This window comes from Aphidius gifuensis, linkage group LG3 (genome assembly GCF_014905175.1).
Source record: "Aphidius gifuensis isolate YNYX2018 linkage group LG3, ASM1490517v1, whole genome shotgun sequence".
NCBI classification, from domain to species: Eukaryota; Metazoa; Arthropoda; class Insecta; order Hymenoptera; family Braconidae; genus Aphidius; species Aphidius gifuensis.
In genome coordinates this window covers 6,854,830-6,876,331 of record NC_057790.1, presented here as the reverse complement: position 1 = coordinate 6,876,331, position 21,502 = coordinate 6,854,830, and positions in this window count along the sequence as shown.

The window sequence follows — 21,502 nt, the reverse complement described above, 5'->3', positions numbered from 1 at the left end:
TTTTAAAGTCTTGCATATCTCTTATATATACTACGATTTACACTTCAATGTTAATACATATATGAAGATTGTAAAATTGAGATGAAAATTTATATGATTAACCCAGAACTAGATAGTATATAGGACAATTGAATAATCATTTTCTATAGATATACACAAAGATTAATATATTTTCTTTGTACAAAGTGTCGTACTTGTTTTTTTAATTTAATTTCAACAAGTTTATTAATTTGCAAGAATTTATACAATGTCAAGGTTGTTGTTAATATCAAATGAGATTTATTCTATACATAGAAATTATTTATACAAATACAAATTAAATGATTGACAAATAAAAAAAATAAAAAACTCAATTTTTTTAGTTACATATTTATGTTTCAAGTGTTTTTTAAATTATATAAATTTTTATTTGTTAATTATCAACAAGTATTTATATTTTTTTTTCCTACTATAAAAAAGAGAATGAGGCCTCTCTTTGAGACATTTGATTGGTTCTCACATTACACAATGATTAATAATGATGTTTAAAAAATTTTAAACTTGACCCCACCTGATGTAAAATATATGTCTTGAATACTGAAATCTTAGTTGGGAAAAACCAGGTACCATTTGGTTTTTTTTTTTATAACAAAGCTTGATACAATAGAATTTTAAATTATAAAAATCATTTATTTTTATCGTCATCAATGACTCATCATCATATTTTAAATAAATTTTTAAAAATTATCAAGGGATAAGGTTACCTCTATTTGATGTATAGACTCGGTAGTGTTTTCTCTTTCTTTTATTTTTTTATTTTTTCGGTATGATTATATTTTTTTTCTCATATACTTGACACGAGGCACTACCATGTCTCTCGATAAATTAAAAATACCTTAGTCAATAAATGTAAAAAATTGTGCATTAATGAATAACTATTGTAAAAAATATTTATTAATTTTAAATATTTAGTAAAAATTAAAGATTGTTCAAAGCCAGATTAATTCTTTTAAGAATTATACTCATTTGTAGATATTGATGAATATTAATTAAATTAAATTATTATAAATCTATAAATAATTACTCATAGAAAAAAAGAAACGAAATACAACAAAACAAGCGCGCGATGCGTGCCTTCGTTGTCTTGTTGATAAAAAAAATAAATGATATGTCACATATGTCAGTCTTATCTAAAAGTTATCGGTTTACATGGCGATTACATTTAGGGAATTCCCGCTTTAGATAATGGGTCATACAATCACGATTGACGATGATGAAATAATTTAAGGAGGTTATGCAGAAATTACTCTTTTTTTTTAAATATAATGAGAATGTTCTGAAATTTTGTACACAAGTAGATCTTTTCATTCTGAATACAACGGTATAATTATTTTCTTATGTTGATCGATTAAATTTTTTGTAATTAATTATTGAAAATAATATTTAACATTGGCTCTTATGGAGATTTCAACCATTTTTTTCGGACAGAAAAAATGCGATGAAAAAGTCTTGAAAAAAATCACACATATACTAGAAACCGAGTTTTATTAATTGCGCGAAAAATTTTCATATGTTAATCGGTCAATTAATGAGAAATTAATTATAAACTTTACAAAAATAAGATGTGGCGACGTATGGCATGTTCAAACACACACACATACCCGCAATCCCATATATTATATACGGAGCGCAGGCGCTTTTCACTTTATTTTTTTACAGTGTAGCCAGATTTCAGTTTTGTCTGTGACGTCAGAAGCACCAACGAATGAATTTGTGCATAACCTCCTTAAATGGGTTTTGTTGTTATGCCACATTCATATCATTTAGCTGTTGAAGCTGTTTACCTAAAAAATAAGTCGAAAAAAAAACCAGCGATTGTGAATCTTGACAAATATAAGAAACAGTGAGGCAAAATGAAACACCTAAGGAAAAAATATGAATTGATGTATGACAATAAAATTTTCTGATTAGCTTTTATCACTAATGATTCAATTAGTAATAAATAAAAAAACATAAATAAATTAAAAAAAAAAATTATTACTTATAAATTTATTTAACGTTGCTTAATAAAATGTAATACTAATAATAATTTATATATTTTTTTTCATATTCAAATGACAATCGCAAAAATATATTGAAATAAATATAATAAATAAATATATAAAATGTCAAGAAAATTTTATTCAATTTATCGGAACATTTATTTCAAAAAAAAAATATTAAGATTTCTTTATTACAATATCAACAACAAGTCCTGATAGAAATATTTTTATCCTGTAATTTTTAATTTTTTAATTATCAAGAAGTGATAAAATATATATGTATACATATTTTCGATAAAAAAAAAAAAAAGATATATAAGTTTCTTTAAACTAAATGATTTTGGTTTTTACCGTGATTACATTTGGGGAATTCCCGCTTTAGTTCATGGGTCATACAATCACGATTGAGGATGATGAAATAATTTGAGTATATATTCATGGGGTCTGTTCTATGCCACATTCATCATTCAGCTGTTGAAGCTGTTTACACTAAAAACAAGACGAAAAAAAAAAAAAAAAACCAGTGCTCCTGACGCTTGACAAATATACACGTTCAATATTCATAATGATTATTAATTTTTGCTTTCTGTTAATAATTGTTAATGCGGTTACAAACGCAGATAATAACTGGAACAGTGCAGGTGACAAATATTTTCATCAAAACGTAACAACTGATAAACACGATCAATTAACTTTAAAGCCAACCACATCAAACTACGCTGTACAAATACATATTGATAAAGATGGTCATCTTGCTGAGAAACAAGTGAGTTTGCATACAAATAAATCCATTCTATTTCATTTTTTTTTTTTGCTATTTTTTTAATTTGTAAGTAAAGTCTTAAGACTTGAAAATTTTAATGTATTTATTATATGTATTAATTATTATTACTTTATTTTTATGTGAAATACACAGTAAAAAAAAGTTGGTAATTCGTTTGTAATTTGTAGACTTCAGCCATTTGTTTAATTTTTGTTTGTTAATTTAACAAACGTTTTGTTGGTGGACCTAAATTAACAAACTGAATTTGTTAATTTTACCAAATATTTTTTACTGTGTACAATATATGAACTCGATGATAATTTATATTATTTAGTGATGCCGCGATAGACGAGAGAACTCGAGACGAGAGACGATCTTTTAAAGTCGACACGAGACGAGAGAGAGTACACTCTCGTCTCGTCTCGTCTCGCGGCATCACTAATATTATTTAAACTTGTTGTTTTTATTTAAAGCACAATTAAACAATAATATGTATTTGAGAGATTTCACCAATGCGAGTACCACTTTTGGGCTTGTATGTTTGCGAAATTGCGAATGAATTTTACTTTTTTTTAACTGATAGTCGTTATCAAAGAACACACTCTCAAATTTTTTCAGATTTTTCCCTCTAGAATTTAAACCACTATTTCGGGAAAATTTTTACAATTATATATAGGTATATTTTTTTTTTCATTAATTAATTGCAGCATTATGCGTTAACTTAACGAATTTTTGTATTCTATATTTTTTATAGTGGGAAGGCTCAGCTTTTCGAAAAAAAAAATTTCCAGAAAAAACAGACCTATATGAATAACTAAAAAATTGAGTTTTCCCATAAAAATGCAATTTTTGGCGAGCGCGCTATTTTTCAAAATGTTAAAACTATTTTTAAATTGGAGTGTGTGTTCTTTGATGTCGACTATCAGTTAAAAAAAAAAAATAATAAAATTTATTCGCAAAAATGCAAGCCTGAAAGTGGTACTTGAATTAGTGGAATCTCCCATTTATAAAAAAATTAAAAAAAAGTATATTATATAACTAGTACGTGAAGTAGATGACTCTTGTACGATTTTGAAGGTGTCAATACGAGTCACCAGGAGTTGAGTACGAGCTGAAGGCGAGTCGAAAACGACCTGGTGACGAGTATGACACTTTCAAAGTCGTGGAGAATCACCTTCTTCACGTACGAGTTATATACAATACTTTTTGACACGAGGTTTGTAATATAGACGCCATTTTGCGCCAATATAGTGCGTAATAGCGTCTTTTACAAACAGAGTGTCAAAAAAAATTTTATTCAATTTGTCAAAACATTTATTTGAAAATAAAATATCAAAATTTTTTTATAACAATATCAAAACCAAGGCATAATAGAAAAATTTTTTTGTTTTTTTTTTTTTTTAACAGACACGAAATGATACATATTTGAAGAAACATCATTATCGAAGACGTCGTGGTATGAATGATTTACATGTCGATCTTCCTCGTGAAAACATAAATAATAATAACACCGTTGATACAGTACAAACTATTTTGGATCATCTTGAAAAAGGTGAAAGACAAATTAAATATGCTAATGATTCAAACGTAGTACTAGTACTGGGCAATACAGGCGCTGGAAAAAGTACTTTCGTTCAATTTTTGGCTGGTCATAATCTATCATCACAAGCCGTATTGAACCCAAAAACTAATGCAACGACTGGTAAATATATCATAATAGATAACAATGGCAAAATCGGGAATGACAGCATTAAATCACACACTGAAGTACCTGATCTTGTATTAGATGACAAAACAAACACATCGTTTTATGATTGTCCTGGCTTTAGTGATACTCGAGATGCTAAGCATGATATAGCCGGAACTTATTTTATCAAAAAAATAACAGATTTCGTTAAAAAAATTAAGTTTATTTTTGTTGTTAATTATTCTTCCGTTCAGAAGGGTTACGACAAAACAGATTTTATGCGATTAGCTAAACATGCAGCTAGTATGATTAAAAATATAACTAAATTTCAAGACAGTATTTGCATTATTGCATCAAAAGTTTCTCATTATGAATTAGATGATGAAGTTATTAACACTATTAGTACTTACTTAGAAGATGTTAAAGAAGAACTTATTGCAAAGCTAGATAAAAGTTTACTGGACAACAATATGATTCAATTTATAAATGCTTTATTAACAACAAATAATGTAGGAGAAGATCAAGTGTATCCGAGAATTGGTTTTTTTAAAAAGCCAAAAGAAGCTGGACTTTTGAGTAATATGACAATCTTTCAAGATAATAAAAAGTCTCTAGAAAACCTTTTACACAAAAACCTAAAATTTATTGAACATGATAATAAAGATGATTTTAGTTATACTATATCAGCAGACTCACAAATTTATGTTTTCGATTTAATACAAAAAATTAATAAAAATATTTCATCTTGTATTGCTGACATAGAAAATTCAGTTGAAGAATATTATAGAATTTCGGTACAAAAAATGCTCAATAAAATAAATTCATTTCAAAATAGTATGCAAACAATCGATGCCGATGTTATTGAAGCCCAGTCATTTTCAATCAACGTGAATACAGGATATAATAATATAATAAATCTTACAGAAGAAATAAAAAATGTTAAAAATGCAGATGAATTATCGATAAAGATCAATAACACTCTTAATTTTTTAAATCTAAACACACTTCAAAACAAAGTTTCAATCATCTCAAATCAAGGACGATATTTAGAATTTTTAGCTATTGTTAGTGTTACTAACTCAACTCGTTTTGATCTTCTTACATCGAAGCTTCCGTTTCATAGGATCATAATAGATTTAGGTGAATTAAAAAATCTTATTCATAAAACCATTACTGATACAGAATATCAACTGGAAAAAAAGATAGATAATAGTATCAATGACATTGCAAATTCAGTTAAAGAATATTATAAAATTTCGGTACAAAAAATGGTCGATAAAATCAATTTATTTTCAAGTAGTATGCAAAAAATCGACGCAAACGTTATTGAAGCTAAATCGTTTCTAACTGAATTTAATACAGGATATAATCGAATTGTAAATTTTATAGAAGAAATCAAAAATGTAAAAAGTGCAGATGAATTATCAATAAAAATCGGTAATAGTCTTAATTTTTTAAATCTAAATACACTTCAGAACGAAGTTTCAATCATCTCAGATCAAGGACGATATTTAGAATTTTTAGCTCATGTCAGTGTCAGTAATACTGATAGTTCTGGTCTTGTTATATCGACGCTTGCGTTTCATAGTATCATAATAGAATTTGGTGAATTAAAAAATCGTATTCATAAAAACATTACTAATGTAGAATATCAACTGGAGAAAAAGATAGAAAATAGTATCAATGACATAGCAAATTCAGTTAAAGATTATTATAGAATTTTGGTACAACAAATGCTCGATAAAATAAGTTTATTCACTAATAGTATGCTAACAATCGATGCGAATGTTATCGAAGCTAAATCGTTTCTAACCAAATTTGATACAGGATATAATCGAATTATAAATTTTATAGAAGAAATCAAAAATGTAAAAAGTGCAGATGAGTTATCGATAAAGGTCGTTAACACTCTTAATTTTTTAAATTTAAATACTCTTCAAAAGAAAGTTTCAGTCATCTCAGATCAAGGACAATATTTAGAATTTTTAGCTCATGTCAGTGATTCTAATAGTTCTGGTCTTCTTATATCGACGCTTGCGTTTCATAGTATCATAAAAGATTTAAATGAATCAAAAAACCGTATTAAAAATACAATTACTGATATAGAATATCAACTGAAGAAAAAGATAGAAAATAATATTAATGCTATTGGAAAAAAAATTGAAAAACATTTTTCTCGTAAAGAAGAAGCATTTTACGATATCAAAAAATTGATTAATGATGTAGAGTCGACATATGAAAAATTATTAGAGACCCAAAAAACAGCAAATAACACAAAAGAAACAGATGTATGTATAAAAATAATTTCAGATAATATTTACAAACTAAAAATCACTGATAAAGATATAATTTCTACAAACAAAATTTTATCAAATACTGTAACAGATGGAGTTTATTTGAAATTTCTTGATGCTCTAAGTGGAGAATCAAAGACTCAATCATTTAGATGTGCAGATAGTCTTAATAATGTCATTCGATATCTTGATAATTCAAAACAATTTTATTACTTTTTAATTGGTCTATACGAAAGATTGTCCATGTATGATATACAGCTTGAAACTGAAGGATGTGATAACCTTTTGAGTAATGTTGGAACTTTGAATAGCGAGAGTATAAAAGTAGGAGATGTCATATCACAAAAATTCATGAAAAAATGCTACCCTGAGTATAAAAATGATCTTTCAGATATCACTCTTAGTAAGTCTCAGTTGCTAATCCTCAATAGAGTATTAAAGTTAACATTAACATCGAATATAAATATAACTTGTGATTCTGTTTCACGTAATAAATTAGTGATTAAAGGACAATATGTAAAACTGAGTGATATAAAAAAACATAACTGCAAAACACCAATAGAGATAATACACATTTTTGCACTAGAAAAAATATTTATTGACATTGATTTAAATGATTCAAGCATAAAAGAACTTGTTATTATATCACCAACTTGGGACGTTCAAGAATCGCATAAAATAGTATTGGATGGCAGTCCAGGTAAACCTCATGAAGAAGAAAAGGCTAAAAGTGGTATTGGTATTGGAACAAATGGAGAACCAGGTAAACCAGGATTACCTGGAAGTCCAGGTGGAAATTTTTTGGGAATTTCAGGAATCGTTAATAATGCTCATGGTCTTACTATATCTGCCAATGGAGGTAATGGAGGACCAGGACAATCTGGCGGTGATGGCGGTGATGGCGGTGATGGCGGTGATGGTGGTGATAGTGGTGATGGTGGATATACCATGGGAGGTCGTGGGGGAATAGGAGGTTATGGTGGTCACCCAGGAAAAGTCTTGTTTTTCTCTACTAATACAACGCCAATCAATATTTATACCAATAAGGGAAGTATGGGGACAGTTGGTCAGGCAGGCGAAGCCCGTAAAATTAAAGAATCTGGGTTTACTTTTGGCAAGTTATTGAAAGTGCCAGAAATAGTGATCTCTAAGATCCCTGCTGTTGCAGTCGGTGGATACGTCTACGATAAACTCGGGCGCCCGATTCTTAAAAAAATAACTGGTGGAGATAATGCTGGTTCCGCAGGTTATGCTCCTAGTGAATTTCAAAAAGATAATGAAGAAATATTAGTTTCAGATCAGGCCAAATCGATGAATTTATCCTATACGATCAACAGTTACAAAAGTTATGTACGGGAAAACTTACCAGATAACTTACATAAATCGGAGTTGACAGATTTTCTAAATGTTTTGGAAAGTAGTGGATTAACAGCAGTTTTAATTAGTAATTCATACAATAATCCATAAAAATATTACAAAGTAGCTGATATTTCATCAACAAGTAACTAAATAAATAAGAAATTGTAACTCATTCGAATTTTCCATATATAGATTAATTATCCATGTGATTTTTTGAAGTTGCAAAAAACAGTTTAGTGAAATTATTATTATGGGAAATTCTTATACAGCTATTTGTGAATTGAGTCTTTTTTATTTCAAAAAATTTATAAAGTTTATGTCAATATAAACTGTAAGTTTTCATAGTGCGATATATTGCATATTAACTGTATAAAAATAATTAAACATTCGAAAAAAAAAAAAAATTCGATCATATTTTGAGCATATTAAATAAATTTTCTCGTTGAATTTATTCAAATAACTTCTTGTAACACTTATTTTTTGAAATAAACTATTAAATTTCTATAATTGTATTCGAAAAAAAAATTAAAAAGTGAATAAAAATTATAAAATTTATTTGTAATTATTCAAGTTTGAATTTTATTTATTTTTATAGGCTTGCATCAAGTGGTGTAACAGCAATGAAAAAGAACGTCATATACATGTTTCCAGTTAGATCATATGAATTAACAATTTCCCTTTTTAATAATAAAATTAAGTTAAAATAAATATAATGACAATATAGAGCCACCGACATGGCACTGCGGTTAAGGTTCGGGCCTTGTGCATCGAGTGGTAGGCGCAAGCCGACTGTACTGCCCATTTTTTTTTTTATAGTGCAGGCTTTTCATGGTTTTCCTGGGCTATAAGAATCGGGTACAGATTGAACGCACTACAAAAGTCGACATCCATGACTGTTGCAAAAATGAGTTGTAAGAAATTGACGACTGGGAAATACGCAGTGATATAAGAGAGATGCCGTGCTAAAAACTTCTTCATACAAGAAGTATAGCATGTTGAAAACAATTCATATGATGACAATATATAATACTAACTGCGTTATTCGTATTTTATCTTTTTTTTTGGGTAAATTATTTTCTCTAATTTTTTGTTGCACGAAAACCAAATTTACATATGCCAAATGTTGTACTTGTTTTTTTTTAAATTTAATTCAAACATATTTATTCATGAGAAAGAACTAATCTAACGTCATGGCTGTTATTGTTATTATCATATACATAGAAATGTATTTTGACCAATAAAAAAACTTAAGGTACAACCAGGGTAAATTAAAAATGATGACGATTTTATGAATTATATACCATAATATTGACTTTTGAATTTTTTCTGCATTTTTCCCGTAATCAGCGTATTTTTTCCTGCAAGTACACTACCGCATATCCTATGATTATCAAACACGGTGTAGACTAGATAATTGAAATAACGATATACCTTTTTCTTTAATCAGATCTTTTGTTATAATATGTTTTTTTGATTAATTAACTGTTAAAGATGATCCTTTTTTCCGAGATTAAACATAGGCTTTTATGGAATGGATGTTCGGATTTACATAATACCGCATCGAAATAATTGAAAAAATAATGCCATATATTTACCAAAAACTGAAGGAATAAAAGACGAAATAATATTACCTAAATTTAATATAGGTTTTAATATTCAGTTTTAATTAACGTACAACGCTAGTCAACTTGATGGAATGAGGATGTTATAAAATTTTGAGATTAGATAAATGAAATATTATTAACGCATCTTAATGTGCCCTTAGAATTATAAGTATTGGTATTCGTTTTTTTTATACTAATTATTAAAGTCGGCCTGTTTTAGAGAGGTTATACATAGCTCTTATGGGAGCAAGTGTAACAAAATAATTTCGAACATAAACAAATGTGGTCAAATGGAATGACAGATTTCCCAAAAACTACTGAATTATAAAAAAAAATATCAAGTTTTTTTTGACCCCAATATTATTGTGGCAACCCGTATTAGATTTTCTGTAATTATAAAAACTATCCACAAAAAAATGGAATTTTATCAAGTTTTTCACTGTTTATCACCATCAGTCAAAAACCCAAAAATAAATAAATTTGTATTTACGCCCTTTTTCCTTTAATAAAAAAAAAAATTTTCAAAAATGGCACTTACGCCCTTCATCCTTTAATGCGACGATATCTAAAAGACAGATTTGACTTTGATCTACTACATGATATTAACAGTACACTTGGTTCCTCAAGTAATGATTTATCAAGAGCTTCATCACCAGATGTGGCTAACATGAACTGACTATCTAGTCCAACATGTCACACCAACAATCACGTGGCTACAGTAATCTCAAACAATCATGCTACTCTTTTACCAGTACCAACACTCAAATGGTTGTCAAGTGACATTCTTGATTCACAAGTTCCCTGGTGGAAATAATTTCTCCGTAAAACTCCGGAAAAACTCCGTAAAATTCCGGAAGTACTCCGTAAAAGTCCGGAAACACTCCGTAAAATTCCGGAAATACTCCGTAAAATTCCGGAAAACTCCGTATCACTTCGGAATTGGCCCATTAAAATTTTTCGGTCATTTTTTTTTCTTCATTTTACACAGGAATTCGAGTATTTTGGAATTGCAACCGATTTTTCGTATTTTTTCGAATTTTTTCTAAGTGAGCCAATTCCGGAATAATCCGGAGCAAGTCCGGAATCATCCGGAGCAATCTGGAGAAATTCCGAAATCATTCGGAGCAATTCGGAATAATTATGACTGGTCATTGGTGCCATTCGGTGCCACTTGTGATACAGTGATTAATCTTTTTTCATCAAGAGTAAAATCTACAGTTAATTATTTTTTACCAGAAAAATTAATTATGAACAAGAAACATACACCTGGTATTGATAAAAAGGTTAAATGGTTAATTAAGACTAGAGGAAATATTTATAAAATGTTCAAGAAGTATAAAACGAATAGACTATTTAACAAGTATAGAGCTATTCGTAGAAAAATATTAAATACAATCAGAGAAAATAGAGCCAATATTCTTTTAGCAAAATTTAAGATTAATAAAAACTCAAGGAACTTCTGGAGCAAGGTTGATAATATTGGTATTACAAAGAGATCCATTAAAAGTATTAATCGTACCATACCTTCTCATATTACACCTAACAGTCAAAATTATTATTTTATTAATTCAACAAATTTTATTGGTAATTTTCAAAGATGTAGATGGTCATCTCTATCTCCAAGAATATTAACTAGCACTTTCAAATTTAAAGAAGTAAAGTTTAAAGACTTGAAAAAGGCTATCTCAAATGTATCAACGTCATCAGTTGGATCTGATGGCATTTCAATAAGTCATTTAAAAGCTTTTGGATCTGGCATTATACATTTTATTGCCTGCATCTTTAATTTTTTATTAATACTTGGTGTTTTCCCTAAATGTTGGAAAAAGTCTATTGCTCTGCCAGTTGCAAAAATATCTCACCCACTTGAAGAATCTCATTTTCGTGGTATTGTACTATTGCCAATAATATCAAAGCTACTTGAAAGAGTTGTTCATGATCAGGTCTCCACTTATCTTCATGAAGCTGGATTACTTGATAAATACCAAACTGGTTTTAAAAAAGGCTCAAACACATTATCAGCAATAACATACATATTAGATGACATTAGATTTAATATGGATCGTAACGAGTTTACTGTTGCTGTCTTCTTTGACTTTAGTAAGGCTTTTGACATGGTTGATCATAGTCTTTTGCTTGATGGATTGGATCATTATGGTATACGTGGTGATGCTTTTAATTGGTTTTCTTCCTATTTAAATGGAAGAACACAAGTTACAATTATTGATGGTTAGCTTTGACTGATATTACTAGTCATCAACTTTCTAGACTTCAAGTAGCATTTAATTCTTGTGTTAGATTTGTTTTGAAAAAAAAGAAAAGAGAGCATATATCAGCAGACAGGGTTAATTTAGATTGGCTATCTCTTAAAAACAGAATAAATTATTTCCTAGATTCATTATTTTTTGGGGCTATAAAATCAGGGGAGAATCAGTTGTTGAATGAAAAAATTAAATACAGGCTAAGTTCACAACATTCGTTAAGAGCAAGAATTGCCACGAATGAACTGGATTACCCAGTAATGTGCTCTTATAATTTGGAAAATAGTTTATATATTGCTGGTGCTAGACTTTGGAATCATCTCCCAACTAAATTAACGTCATTAAATTCATTAGATTCTTTTAAATTTAATTATCTAAATTATTTACTTGATCAAGAAAGAAAAAATATCTAAAAAATTGTTAAATTGTCAAATTGTTTTTTAAAGAAACAAACTTTTTTTTTTTTTTATATGAATACTTAGATTATTAATATATAATTAATTACATGTACTTTTCGAAATTTTATGTAATTATGTATCAATTTACATGAGATATAATTTATGATAATTTTATTATTATGTTTTTATCTCATGTAGCTCACAAAATGTAATGTTAAGGGCATTGAATAAATAAATAAATAAAATAATTATACTGATCAAAATATATATATATATATATAAATAATGATTGATTCCATACAAAAAAAAACGAATTGAAAATACTTTTTTTTATTTTTTTGGGGTTGTCAAGCATGAATATTTCCTGTGTTAAAGCATAGGAGCTGGATTTAGGCCACGCCCAAAAATTTTTCTAGCGTTGTACAGTAAAAAATATCAGTTTAGGAAAATATAATTGGCGTAACTTTACAATTTTCATAGGTACATAAGGCTTGTAGATATCTCGTTGTGACTGTAGCGTCAATGTCTTATTGCGCAGTATTTTACTGAATAACAGTTCTTCTTTTCAATACTATTTGAATTATCAATAAGTGATTTAATAATTATATATGTATACTTATTTTCGATAAAAAAAACATAAGTCTCTCTAAACTAAATGTTTTCGGTTTATATCGCGATTATACATTTGGGGAATTCCCGCTTTAGTTCAGGGGTCATACAATCACGATTGAGGATGTTGAAATAATATGTATAAATATTCATGGGTTCTGTTGTTATGCCACATTTATCATTTAGCTGTTGAAGCTGTTTACACTAAAAACAAGACGAAAAAGAAAAAAACTTGTAAATCTTAACAAATATACACGTTGAATATTCATAATGTTTATTATTTTGTGTTCTCTGTTAATAGTTGTTACTGCGGTTTCAAACGAAGATAATAATTGGAACAGTGCAGCTAAAGAATATATTTATCAAAATGTAACAGCTGATAAACACGATCACTTAATTCTAAAGCTAACAGCACCCATCGACGCTAGAAAAATACATATTGATGGAGATAATCATCTTGCTGAGGGACAAGTAAGTATAATATATTCATAAACCTATACTATTTTATCTATTTTTTTAAATTTGAATAAAGTCTTTCAATGTATTTACACTGAGAGAAAAAGTTGATAAAAAATAGAAAATTTTTTCTTGTAAGTTTCAGGCTTTGAGTCAAAAAAAAAAATGTATTAATTTGAGCAAAATTTTTTTTCAACTGAAACAAGTTTTTTATGTCACAGTCAATAATTTTTTATAAGATTAGGGAAGGTTAAATAGTTTAAGAAATAATAATTTGTCACTAGGAATTGTTTTATATTTTAACTTCACTGATATTAATTTATTTTATTAATTATTAAAATATTCATTTGATTATTATATTTTATAAAAAGTAAAAATTAAATTGATTTTTTTATTTCCATTCAATAAATTTGATTTTATAAAATTGATTTAAATTTAATTAATTAAGATATTGTCGAAACAAAGGTTGTCGCAAACGTGAAGCTCCTTAAAATTAAAAAATAAAAATTCCCATAAAATTATAAAATTAAGAAGGGATGATACAGAGTAAGAATATCTTTAACCAATCATATTTTACCTGACCCACGATAGTCAGCATTTAATATTTACTTAGACAATTATTTATAACAATTATTGTTAAAGTCAACGGATATAAAATATCGAGTTGCTTTTATAAAATATAACTACATCAATGAGAAATAAAATGTAGAATGAAAAATAACATAAAAGAAAGGTAAAAAATATTTATAAGAAATGTCAATGTTGCTAAAATAAAAAAAATTGTGTGTGTTAGCAGTACGCGCAGGGGAAGTGAAACTCTTTTCGCTGTCTGTCAAGTTATTTGTAATTTCAATAATATCAACAAGCAATTAATTAATGATGATAATAATAATTTTAATAATTATATTAATAATGTTAATAATATAAATGATGATATCAATATGATATTCATAATAATAATATCAATCATATTGATAATATTATCAATATTATATCGTTATTAATATTATTATTATTATTAATACTATGAATTAATGAATATATATTAATAATATTATTATTTATAACAATAATTCCAATAATGTTGTCCTCTTCTAATATAAACTCCAAGCTGACTGCCAAACTCCCCACCACTCTATTATTTTCACGCTCAGCCCCTGCATTACTCTACAATTCAATTTAATTTTTAATAATTTTTTTAACCCTTTTAATGATTTTTTTTTTGATTGGAATTTTTTTTTTTATATTTAAAATACATTAAAGAAAATTAACCTAGCTCGCCAATCAGTTTAGAGTTACGCTATAATTCATGTTTTTTTCAATTTTCAAAAATTAATATCTCGGCCGGATGATAACTTATTTGATTGGAATTTTAAAATTAACTTAATATAATAAAGCTAAAAGTATTAAACAAATTCCAATCAATTCAGAGTCATATAAATTATCGAATTTTTACCTGGCTTACCTGTGGACGGCAGACAATAAAAATGATTGGAAATAGGTGCAACGTGTTCTGGGTCCTAAAGACTACCATTTAAAAGATATTTCGTTCAATTCAGTGTCACATCCTGTTTTTGCCTCTGTCTTACCGTCTAACACACAAATTTATTTTCAGCATATCTCTTGTCTCGCTAGTAGCCTCTCACTCACTCACTCACTCACTTTCATTAGTTATATGGGCAAACACTCGCTCGGTCTAGGCGTTCGCTCGTTTCGAGCGTTGGCTCGCTCCGAGCGTTACATGGCCGAACACTGTTTTTTTTCCACTATCCTGCAAAAAGAAGTTTCACTTCAAAAATAAAAAGAAAAATTTATGTGTTTACTCGATATCAAACGAGTCCCTTGATTTTAACAAATATTATTTATTAATTATTTATTTTAAATACTGAACATACCAATACGTAACAGTACATATATATTGTAACGAAATTTATTATTTCGTGGGTTCTCGAAATAAATAATCATTCAAATAGATATGGATTATTTATTTGTTAACGTTTACGTATTAATAACCAATGGGAGTTGGTTATTAATAAATAAAGGATCACTAGTGCAAGGCTCTGTGTAGGGTCAAGACTATTATATATGACATCAATGGGGCGCCTATTCGATGTTTATAAGATGTCTTGATACACCAAACCTTATTGCGGCAATGGCTCCACTCCTCCGTCGAAGAGACGAACTCACCGAAGGCTGCGTATGAAGCCCGATCGTAAACCTATCGAACTGCCGGCTAGGAAAGCGTGCTGCGCATGTCCGGGGGCGATAGGTAGGAGAGTGCTACTGAGTGGGGTTAAAGCTCACAGCAGCTAAGCACTGAACGTCGTCGTGAGACGACACAACTTGTCTGGCTCTCGAACTGATCACTTCTCTTCTCTTGACTGGCTCTCTTGGTTCACTACTGGTTCTCTCGACATCGTTTGGATCTCTCGTAAAGGCTCTCTAGGTATCAGACGTTAAGTCCTGGTGAAACTCTGCTTGAATTTCCAATGACAGACTAATACTAATGATCACGCTATATGGTTCTCTCATAATAATAATAATAATTATTATATTCTCGCTACATAATATGTATGTGATGGTTAGACCATCATTACACATAAATGTGTATGTGTGAGTTCACGAATGGATCGCTGTAAATAATAATAATAATATTGAGATATATTATTATTGCAATGGCAACGTATGTGTAAGACCTGGTCACGAATGGATCGCTGTATGGTTCCCTATACAAAATACATATCTCACATGTAGACTATTTGCTCCCACACTTACAATACTTGTGACGTAGGTATTTTACTATAAGTATAGTCGCAATGTAATATAGGCGTATGTAATACACTATGCTTGGTTCACGATAGTTCCCTCAGGTTTGGTTACGTATTTCATAATCCAATCAGGTGGACCGCGCCCCTCTACCATTTCTAAGACTGAGTTAGGCTCCCGAATTAGTTCTCGTGACTCCCACGGTTGTTGGCTTCCGAGATAACCAACATGGCTCCCCCCGGTGATTTTGAGGAGGATGGTGAGAAATCCTCGTTGCTAACCTTGGCCGATAGTTCTCGCCGTGCAGGTCAGAAAATCGGTTACAATATATATCAAATTATTTGACATTTTTTTTATCAAAAATAGTTATAAAGATACTCAGTTAAGACATCATAATTCATCAGTTTTTATGTTTTTTCTTTTTCAGACAAAAAATGATACATATTTAAAGAAACATCATTATCGAAGACGTCGTGGTATGAATGATTTACATATCGATCTTCCTCGTGAAAACATAAATAATAATAACACCGCCGATACAGTACAAACTATTTTGGATCATCTTGAAGAAGGTGAGCGACAAATTAAATATACTAATGATTCAAACGCAGTACTAGTACTGGGCAACACGGGAGCTGGAAAAAGTACTTTGGTTCAATTTCTTGCTGATCATAATCTATCATCACAAGCCGTATTAAACTCAAAAAATAAAACGACTGGTAAATATATCATAATAGATAACGATGGCAGAATCGGGACATCCAGCCTTAATTCACACACTGAAGTACCTGAGCTTGTATTGGATGGCAAAACAAAGACATCGATCTATGATTGTCCTGGCTTTAGTGATACTCGAAATGCAAAGCATGATATAGCCGGAACTTTTTTTATCAAAAAAATAACAGATTTTGCTAAAAAAATTAAGTTTATTTTTATTGTTAATTATTCTGCCGTTCAAATAGGTAACGACAGAACAGATTTTATGCGATTAGTTAAACATGCAGCTAGTATGATTAAAAATATAACTAAATTTCAAGACAGTATTGGCATTGTTGCATCTAAAGTTAATCATGATGAATCAGATAAAGAAATTATTACCACTATTACTGCTTACTTAGAAGTTGTTAAAGGAGAACTTATTGCAAAGCTAGATAAAAGTTTGCTGGACAACAATATAATTCAATTCATAAATGCTTTATTAACAACTAATGATATAGGAGGAAATCAAGTTTATTCAAGAATTGGTTTTTTCAAACAGCCGAAAGTAGCTGGACTTTTGAGCAATATGGCAATCTTTCAGGATAATAAAAATTCTCTAGAAAATCTTTTACATAAAAACATAAACTTTATTGAACATGATAATTCAGATGATTTTGGTTATACTATATCGGCAGCCTCACAAATTTATGTTTCCGATTTAATTCAAGAGATTGATAAAAAAATTTCGTCTTGTATTGCTGACATAGCAAATTTGGTTCAAGAACATTATATAATTATGGTAAAAAAAATGCTCAATAAAATAAATTCATTTCCAAATAGTATGCTAACAATTGATGCGAACGTTATCGAAGCTGAATCGTTCCTAACTGAATTTAATACAGGATATAATCGAATTGTAAATTTTATAGAAGAAATCAAAAATGTAAAAAGTGCAGATGAATTATCAATAAAAATCGGTAATAGTCTTAATTTTTTAAATCTAAATACACTTCAGAACAAAGTTTCAATCATCTCAGATCAAGGACGATATTTAGATTTTTTAGCTCATGTCAGTGTCAGTAATACTGATAGTTCTGGTCTTGTTATTTCGACGCTTGGGTTTTATAAGATCAAAATAGATTTAGATGAATTGAAAAATCGTATTTATGAAAACATTGCTGATACAGAATATCAGCTGAAGAAAAAGATAGAAAATAATATCAATGACATAGCAAAGTCAGTTGAAGAATATTATGAAATTTCGGTACAAAAAATGCTCAATAAAATGAATTCATTTCCAATTAGTATGCATACAATTAATGCCGATGTTATTGAAGCCCAGAAATTTTTAATCAACGTGAATACAGGATATGATAATATGTTAAATCTTACAGAAGAAATAAAAAATGTTAAAAATGCAGATGAATTATCGATAAAGATCAATAACAGTCTTAATTTTTTAAATCTAAATACTCTTCGAAAAAATATTTCAATCATCTCAGATCAAGGACGATATTTAGAATTTTTAGCTCATGTCAGTGATTCTAATAGTTCTGGTCTTCATATATCGACACTTGCATTTCATAATATCATAATAGATTTAGATAAATTGAAAAATCGTATTAAAGAAAACATTACTAACATAAAATATCAACTGGAGAAAAAGATAGAAACTAGTATCAATGACATCGGAACAAAAATAGAAAAATATTTCTCTCGTAAAGAAGAAGCATTTTATGATAACAAATCTTTGCTTCATGATGTACAGTCAACATATGACAAATTATTAGAGACCCAAAAATCTGCAAATGACATTAATGAAACAAATATATGTATACAAATAATTGCAGATAATATTTACGAATTGAACAGCATTGTTACAATTTCTGCGAAAAAAATTTTATCAAGTGCTGTAAAAAATGGAATTTATCTAAAATTCCTCGATGCTTTAAGTGATGAATTAAAGACTCATTCATTTAGATGTGCAGATAGTCTCAATAATGTTATTCAATATCTTGATAATTCAAATCAATTCCATTACTTTTTAATTGGTCTATACGAAAGATTGTCGAAATATGATATACAGCTTAGAACTAAAGTATGTTATAACCTTTTGACTAATGTTAAAACTTGGAATAACAAGAGTGCAAAAGCAAACGATGTCATATCAGAACAATTTATTAACAAATGCTACCCTGAGTATAAAAATAAACTAAAAGATAGAACACTTAGTGCGTCTCAGTTGCTAATCCTCAATAGAATATTAAAGTTAACATTAACATCGAATATAAGTATATCTTGTGATTCTGACTCACGTAATAAATTAGTGATAAAAGGACAATATGTAAAACTGAGTGATATAAAAAAACATAACTGCAGAACACCACTACAATCAATACACATTTTTGCACTAGAAAAAATATTTATTGACATTGATTTAAATGATTCAAGCATAAAAGAACTTGTTATTATATCACCAACTTGGGACGTTCAAGAACCTCATAAAATAGTATTGGATGGCAGTTCAGGTAGAAAGTTTTTGGGAATTTTAGGAAAAATCGAAAATGATTTTGATCTTACAATATCTTTCAATGAAGGTCAAAGAGAACAAGTCCAATCTGGTGGTGATAGTGGAAAGAAATGTCAAACTGTCCGTTGTAACATTATAATAATGGATGATGATAACAGTCTTTCATTTGAAGCGACACGTAATCTTAATCTAAACAAATTTACAAATTTATTTTATCCTATAAACAATTACAAGAGTTATTTACGGGAAAACTTAATAGATAGCGTACATGAATCAGAACTAAGAAGTTTTCTCAGTTTATTAGAAAGTAACAAATCAAATTTAATTAATAATTCATACAATACATTAGGATTTTTAGATGAATTTTATAGTTTGGAACAACAATTTTTAAAATTGTATAGAAAAATATCATTTTTATCCTTTTACGAGTCATTATTCAACAGAGTTAATCAATATATGAAAAAAATAAGAAACAACACAAGTAATGCGGAAAATCAAACGTTAAATTATTTACGTGCTGCAATTTTTAGCAAAATTCATGGCATAAAAAATGATCCAGAAAAAAATTTAGTAATAAATGTCGCTACCTATTTCGAGTTAGTAGAAAATCATATAACACTGTATAAACAAGAACTTGATCAAAACAAAAAAGAGCTGGTAAAAGCTAAAAAAATCGACGAATACAATAATAAATATCAGAATAAAATACAAAATCAAATAAAAGAAGCTAATAATCTCATAAATAACGATACACTACCAGAAATATATAAGATTCTTGAGGAAACAAATGACAATATTATACTGCTAGTGAATGAAACGATGAGTCAAATAAATATTGCTCAAAGTGAAAAAGCAGAAATAGTAAAAAACAAAAAAAAACTAGAAGAATTAATTATTGCAAAGACATTGTTGAGTTGCATAGAAATTGCAAGTGGAGCCTTGGCTGTTGCTGGTCCAGCTGGAGCAGCAGTTGGTGCAGGGACAGCTTTAGTAGCTGGAGTTGTTGGATCTGGTATTGACAAAGAAATTCATGATATATCTCAGACTCAAATAACTTCTTTACCTGACAGTGTAGGTAAGCCAATTGCAATGGTATCAAATTTACTAGAAACTAAAAAAAATAATTTTCAAAAACGTAAAAAAAACGTTCATAATAATAAAAATAAAAAACAAAAGTCGAAAGTCATGAATAAAAGTAAAATGATTTTGGGTATAGCAGACGAAGCATTGCAATCTTATGGAGAAAGTAAAGACCAAATTGAAGACTTAGATGAAGATATACAAAATGTAAATGACAAAATTGATAAATTAGAAGAATATGAAGAAAATATTTACAATGTCATTATTCCTATGATTGAATTTATTGAAGAACTCTTTACAGAAACTAGGGAAAATTTACAAGGAAAATCTCATGCGGCTCTTGATGTGATTAAATGGAAAATGCAAAGTGTACTAAAAGATGTTCAAATTCAAATACGAGAAATGACTCGAGGATTTAACGTGGAAGTCAGCTTGACACGTTGCATAGAGAAATTTGAATTTGGAGTAGTAACTCTAATTAAAATGTATGATCGTATACAAGATGCCTATGAAAAGAAACAATTAGTCCAGTATATTGCTGACATCAATTCAGATGTCATTTCTACTCCCGATTCACTCCCAATGATGTATAAAAATGATATTAATAAACTGGATCTTATATTACGAACAAATATTTTTTTGAATGAATATGCTCATGCTATGAGTGCATTTCAACAATATATATTTCCATTTGCTGATATGTATTTGAGTCAAATTGAAATGAGTTATACCAACAAAACGTTGAATGATACAATAAATAAAGCTGTAGAAAAAATAACAACTCTCAGAGATAAGGTAGAAAAACATTCTACTGTTATTACTCCAATGGAAGATAACTATTTTTTTCCTGACGTAGTATTTCGTAGTAACTTTTTGGGACCAGGAGGATTTTTCGTATGGAAACATGACATATATCATGAAGAAATATCAAAGTTATTGGCAGGCCAAGTGATAACAATCAAAGCAGATGTTGTA